The 7,060-nt window shown below is 41.7% G+C and overlaps 1 pseudogene; it reads right to left on the minus strand.

Moving 5' to 3' along the window:
- Nucleotides 1-2,068: 2,068 nt before the first annotated feature.
- Nucleotides 2,069-6,530, minus strand: LOC147970781 (protein FAR1-RELATED SEQUENCE 5-like; annotated as a pseudogene).
- Nucleotides 6,531-7,060: the final 530 nt, after the last annotated feature.

Genomic DNA, 7,060 nt, shown 5'->3' on the forward strand with positions numbered 1-7,060 from the left:
CTCCTACTCCAGTTGCCGGGGTGCTGCACTCGGTGTGTTGCAGCCACAGCTCGAGCGGCCCCCTCGTCGGCATCTCATCGGCAAAGAACTGCGATAACTTGATCCAGGTGCGCGGTGGCATTGCCACCCACACCATGAGCTCGCGTGAGGAGCCCTCGGCATGAGTTCGCGGGGCGGCGGCGCGTGCCACCACGGCTTGGCTACCACGGTCGTGGCGCGAGCGGCGCGAGGCGCTGCCTCCTCCTCCGGAGCCTTGCGCTTGGGCGTACAAGGGCAATGGGTAGCCGGGGGGAGGCCGCTCGTACCATGGCCTCATCACCTCCTGCCTCACGACGATGTCGTGGGAGTGGGCAAACCTCTTCTTCGATGGAAGAGGCCCCTGCTCCTCACGGGGGGCTTCCCTTTCTCGGTGGCGGAGAATCTCCTTATCGGAGCCATGGGTGTCGCAGCCAGATGACGAAGTGAGGAGGAAGAAGAAGAAGCAGGCAAAGTGGAGAAAGAGATAAGCGACGGGGGCCCGACCCCCTCCTCATTTATAGCCTAAGGAGGCCAACCGCCAGCCTCCATGATCAAAGGTAATGATGGTTTTCTTCTGCATGTAGCAGGGTGTCATCAAATAGAACGGATACCAAGGCGACGTGGGGAAGCGGACGCCCACGTCCCGTCAGTCGCCACACGGCGACCAAGGCTGCAGGCGGTTGGGGCCCGTGGCGCTCCACACTTGTCCTTTGGCTTCGCCTCAAAGACAAGTTCGAGCGCGCCTTGGGCCCTGGGGCTACTGTCGGCGTCCTGGGAACGGGGGTACCCAGACTTGCCTGCCTGCGGGACACGGCGTGGCTCCACCAGTGGCCTAGTACGGCCCATCTTCAGCAACAACCACTCAAGACCCTCACGAGGGGCCAAGCCTCGCGAGGCGGACGACGCCAAGACCTCCCTGGGGGCAGCCTCACTAGGCTGGCTCCCGAGGAGCAAAGATATCTATGCAAGGGGCACCTCATGAGGTTCACGTGACCTGAGCCATGACGACCAAGGCCAGGCGGGCGCCAGCGGGCACGGTGTACCAATTTCCTCTTTGGTGCTAAAGAGGCAAGCGCAGGCGAGGAGTCCCAAGGCATCAGGCAAAGGTTTCCTTATCGGTGCAACAATACCAAGGCCAGCAGGACGGAGGTCACCACGGAGCCCAGAGCAACGTCACCACCAGAGTCTTTGGCAGGCGAAGACCACCTTTTGTCAGGATAGTTTGTACTAGTTGTCCCCCTTAAAACTCGGTCGTTGTTGGATCCCTTCCCGCCTAACATTTGGGAAGAGGACCATGGCCTCTATAAATAGGGCTAGCCACCACCATAGCCAGAGGGATCATATTCGGACCATCCACACACACACCAGCTCATCGAGCTCAAGAACACCTCTCCTCAGGAGATAGTTCATCCATTGTACTAGTTCATCCCTAGCCCTCGAGGCAATCCACCACCACCACACTGGAGTAGGGTATTACACCACAACGGTGGCCCGAACCAGTATAAAACTTTGTGTCCCGTGTTCCTTGGGTTCGTCGAGCTAGGCCTTGAGATCGTCGTGCGAGCGAGCTAGAGAGAGAGAGAGAGTTCTTCGTGCGCACCCCAGTGTTCGAACCTTAAGGGTTTGTCGGGAACCTATAATCTGACATATCTCACTTTGCACCAAGCATCATGTGATTCCGCTGCAACATGCATCACATCAAACATATTATCCTCTGAACTTGCAATAATATATACTTGGTTGATTTAACTAATTCCTTTTTGATTAGAGAGTACACTCTTGGTGTGTATATTATGTAAGCATGCTTTTCTAGAAGATATCCAAAGTGTAGTTTAATACTTCTCTACAAAAAGAATAAAATTGTTAATGCTATGACATTATACATAAGAACAGGTAATGCAACGTATAATTTGCTGTTTTTATCAATTAAATAAAATTGCTTGTTTTGAATTCTTCTCAGCCATAGCATCACAACTTTCTCTATCATCTATTAGCTTTGTATATGTAGTAACAAATGCATTAATAGAAGACTTGCAAATAGTATATATCTTCAACATATGGTTAGCACATTCACTTCTTTGCATACTACACATCCTAGCATAGAAAATATTTTGAAAGTATGGTTTAGTCCACGTTTCTCTGACATCATAAGCTCTTGTCATGAAAGCATCGTCCTTGAGACAATATTTATCAATTATAATCTCCCAAGCTTTTTCAAGCTCTTCAACCGTAAGCATATGATTTACTAACTTGTGGAAATCATCAGCAAATGTATTGTATTTCTTGTATGTTTGTCCAAGAAGTTCATGAGTTCTCTTTAGGACATGCCATTTACACCATCTACGAGTTGTATTCGGTAATTCTGTTTTTATTGCATTAGCAATTGCAAGTGCTTGATCTACAAATTTACATCAAAATTTTCAATATTAATCTAATAAATAGACACACGGTAAATTAAAATCTAGTTAGAACATACCAGTAAGAATAGTAACAAGAGCTTTACCACCCGTCATTGCAACAAACTCCTTAAAGGCCCATTTGAAATTCTCAACCTTTTCATTTGTAAGCAATACTCCAGCGAAAATGACATTCTCAAAATGATTGATGACCCCAAAAAACATTCCAAATGGCATATTGTAAATGTTTGTACCATACGTTGTGTCAAAAGTGATTGCATCTCCAAAGTACTGATAAAGTACCCTACTTCGGCCACTAATCCACATTATAGCCTTGAGCCTATTATCATCATCAATAGTAAATGCAAATCTATCATCTTGCACAATTTTCTCTCTAAAAAATTCTAAGGTCTTAGCAATATCATTTTGTATGTTCTCACTTGCTATTTGAGAACACACAGTTCTAAGTTTCCTTTTACTAAATGACACTTTAGTGATTGAACCATCCATATTGGATATGACCGAATTTACCCTTGTAATTGAAACATTATTTTGTCTCAAATGCTTAATAAGATTTGTTGCTCCCGGATCAATATGCTGATGAGAATACATGTGTTTCTTTTGACCACAACTTTCAACAAGCTCATGGTTATGTTCTTCTTTGAAACTTTTGACATACCATTCTCCGCAATCATTCAAATGAACCCTTAATTCTGCTTTGCAACCACATCTAGTTGTTGACCTAATTGCATTCTTGTTTATACCCTGGGAAATATAAATATATTGGTTCAACACAACATATAAATAGTACATATTATAAAAAAAATATGTTTGTGGAAAATAAATTAATAACAATACTCACACTGCACTGACACTTGTACTCTTGCATTGTCTGAATATCTTTGACATTCACAAAATTGTCTCCATTTCTGATGCTAAAACCAAGAACCCAAGAATATGTGTTGTAAAAGTCATATGCTTCAGCTAGAGATCCAAACTTCATACCAACATAAGGTTTGAACATATCCAAAGATTTATCTTGACAATATCATCTGATACCTTCTTAATAGCTCCATTTACCAAAGTACTAAAGTAATATCAATTAGTAGGTACTATAATTTATAATGATTATGTTCAAAAAATTATACCTATTATCTTCCAGATTAACAGAGGCTTCTTCTTCATCAACTTTATATGCTGAAAATAAGTAATCTTCATCCAGAGAAGTTTGCGTTAACATTCCTTCATTACCAAAATTTGTTCCATCTTTTCCAAATTTAGATTGAACTTCTTCAAGATCATCGTTGTATTCGTCGAAATCAATCTTTTAAATATGATATCTCTGTGTAAGTCATTTTACTTAGACTGATAATGTCAATATAAATATACTTGTTCCATACCTAAGATTTTATTGAGAAAGAACATCTCTTGCATTTGAAAAATCTTTAGATTGTTCTTTTGTGAAGCTTTGTTCAGCAATCTGCGTATCAACAATGCTACATTTGAAAAAAAAAACATATAAATTGTATACTATTATAAGTATGATGTAAGCGAGATTCAGTTATAATAACACATATCTATTAAGCTAAACTATACCTTGATGTCATATAAGTTTTTGGGTCTTCAACCATAGTTAGCAGATCCAAGAAGCTACCATTCATACATCCATTATCATAATCCATATTGAAAAAATCATACAAAAAATAGTTACAAATTTGAAATCATGCAGATAGCAGATAGTGATATGTGAAATACTAGTACATTCATACTTTGTACCAAAATTAGTTAAGAAATGTGAAATCGTGTAGGTACCACATATTGATATGTGAAATTTATAATACGCAATACAAAACATGTGAAATAATATTAGCTTCATACATTAAAAATGAAATTGAAATCTATACATTTGTGACTAATTATGCTTTCAAAGGCTGGTTCATGCATAATTTAATTAAAATATATACATATAGCAACCAGATTTTTATGAATACAGAAGAAAAATTATTCAGAATAAAACGATGATTTATAGCTGATCCATACATGTGTGCTTTAGCTGTAAGTTGTTCATGCTTGATATGACGGATCTATAACAACGGCCAAATACTTGGAGCGTTTCTACTTTGAATCTGTTCAAGGAACTGTAGAGGCATGTACAAGAAGGGAATTCCTCTAGAATGAAAGAAGTAGAAGCAATAAGCTGAAATCTAGGAAAATAAGAAGAGGGAAAGAAAGCTTGAAGAAGAAGAAGAAGAAGAAGAAGCCAAGCAATGGTGACAAACAAAGAAAGAAGAGAGGATGGGGGAAATGGATAGGAACAACGCACAATAGATATTTTCATCCTCATTTTGACAAGAAATCAGGGGACACAGGTACTATTGTCAGGAAGAGGACAGTGTATAAGTCAGAGTAGTCAGTCGTATTTCACATGTATAGCAAATATGAAATGTTTTCAGCTTATACACCAATCTCTAGCACCAATCTTGGGAATCGCAGCGGACGGCTCATGATCTGCCAGTACATCACGAAATCGCGCAAATTTCCGCTTCGTCAGAGCACCCTCTCCCCACAATATAGTCAACAAATTCCTCTCTGCAAGATCCATCCGCATTGGCGGGAGACATCAGGTCCGCCGGGATCTCGCAAAAAAATCCATACTACAGGTAAAACTAACCCGAAAAATTATGAGATCGCAAAAAGCGGAATCACAATTACATGGGGAATCCATTTTTGTGAAGAAATTTCGGATTCATATCTCCCCGAGATCAACAAAAGCTTGTGTGATGTAGGCTTGATGGAGAGTTGGTGGAGTGAAGCGTGCTGATAATGTATTCCGCAATTCCTGCTGGCGAGTCTGGTCCAAGGTTGCGGAGCGGAAGCGAGCGTCATAGTCAATCATGGTTACATAATGTAACATCCCAAAATTCTAAATTTTGGAATGTTATAAAAAATAGATAGATTTGATTGATTGTTTGAGTGATTGTCTGAAAGTGAGTGAAATTCCAAACTTTTTGGAAGTTAAATGAGAGGGAATAAAAGGACTTTCCCAAACTTTCACCTTTTTCTTTTGATCCCCGAGAATTCAAATTCTTTCATCACAAAACCCTGGAGAGAAGATGACATGACTTCTTCCATTTATTTAAATGACATGGGGTGTTGAAAATATTTGAATTTCATTTGAGAATATTTCCAATTCTGAAACTTTATGCAACTCAATGATTTTCACGAGCGAAGATAAAATGACTTCTTCAAACTATATGAAATATGAGTTGGGAGTTTCAAAGAATTAAATTCAAAGTTCTTTTGAATTTATTTACAATTTGGAGTTATTTGAGTTTTATTCAAATTATTTTTCTCCAAAAATAAAATATATGGAAAATAGGGTAAAATGATTCCCTACAATAGAAAATTGGAGAAAAATTAATTTGAAATCCTTTTGGTATTTTTAAAATGATTTTTGTTGGATTTTAATAGACCAGTAGAACTCTTTGAATTATCTGAATTTGTGTGAATTTTATTTAATGCTAGGAAAATGTTCATGTCGTAGAAAATAATTTTCTGAAAATTTTGATATATTATATGCCTATATAATATTTTCTTTTATTTTTGTTTTTATGATTATGTTTATCTGGAAAATGTTTTAAAAAAAATACTTCCCTCCGCCGAACTGGGCCGGCCCAGCTCCTGCCAGGCCAAGGCCCAGCCCAGCGCGCCAGCCTCGCTCCCGCCCCCCACCGGGACTTCTCCCGAGTCCGTCGCCGCCACGACATCGCCGTCGCCGCCGTGACCGCCCCGGCCTCCGTGCCCCCTTCCCCACGCCACCGCCCTCCCTTGCCCCTTTAAAAGGCCACCCAGGGACCCCTGGGTCCCGTTTTCGCCGCCACCGCCGCTCCTCGTAGTCGCACCGCCGCCGCAGATCTCGCCGTCGCCGGCGCTCGCATCTCCGCTGCCCTGGCCGCACCTTGCCGCTGCCGCCCTCCACCTGCCGCGCCGCTCGCTGGGGCCGCGCCGCTCGCCGCTCCCGACGCCGCTGCCCATGCTGCGCCGCCCCATGCCACCGGAGCCACCGCCGGAGCCCTGCGTCGCCTCGCCGGAGATCGCCGGAGTAACCACCGTCATCGCCGGTTCTTTTGGGTGAACCGGTATAAACCGTAACCCGCCTCGGTTTTATTTTAAGTTCGGTTTAAAAAACCTAGACTAGATCTGTTTTTTTAGGTTTTACTAAACAGCGAACGTCCACTGTTTAGACCGTATAAGCGAACGTTCGCCTTTTAGTCTTTTTCTTTTTCTGTTATTTTCGGCCAGGGACCTAGTTGTGAATACTTTATTTACAGAATAGTCCCTGTACTTCAAACGACTATAACTTTTTACTCGTTAGTCCAAATCCAACGAAACCAACGCCCACATCTTCGTTATGATCCCCTCTATCCATTAATCCAACTCAAACATGTTTTTGAAAAGTTTAAAATTTGAATTATATCAGATTTGAATTCAAACTTCGTTTGATCATAACTTGAGTTTCGTAGCTCCGTTTCAGTTGATTCTTTTTGCAAATCGAAGCTCTTTACCTAAACATTCTGATAAGGACAAATTCACATAATTTTGGTACTGTTAGAAATTGTTTTATGTCATAAGAGCTATTTGTTTGG

This window comes from Triticum urartu, chromosome 5A, assembly GCF_056163025.1.
Source record: "Triticum urartu cultivar PI428250 chromosome 5A, HENAU_Tu73, whole genome shotgun sequence".
In the NCBI taxonomy this organism is placed as follows: domain Eukaryota; kingdom Viridiplantae; phylum Streptophyta; class Magnoliopsida; order Poales; family Poaceae; genus Triticum; species Triticum urartu.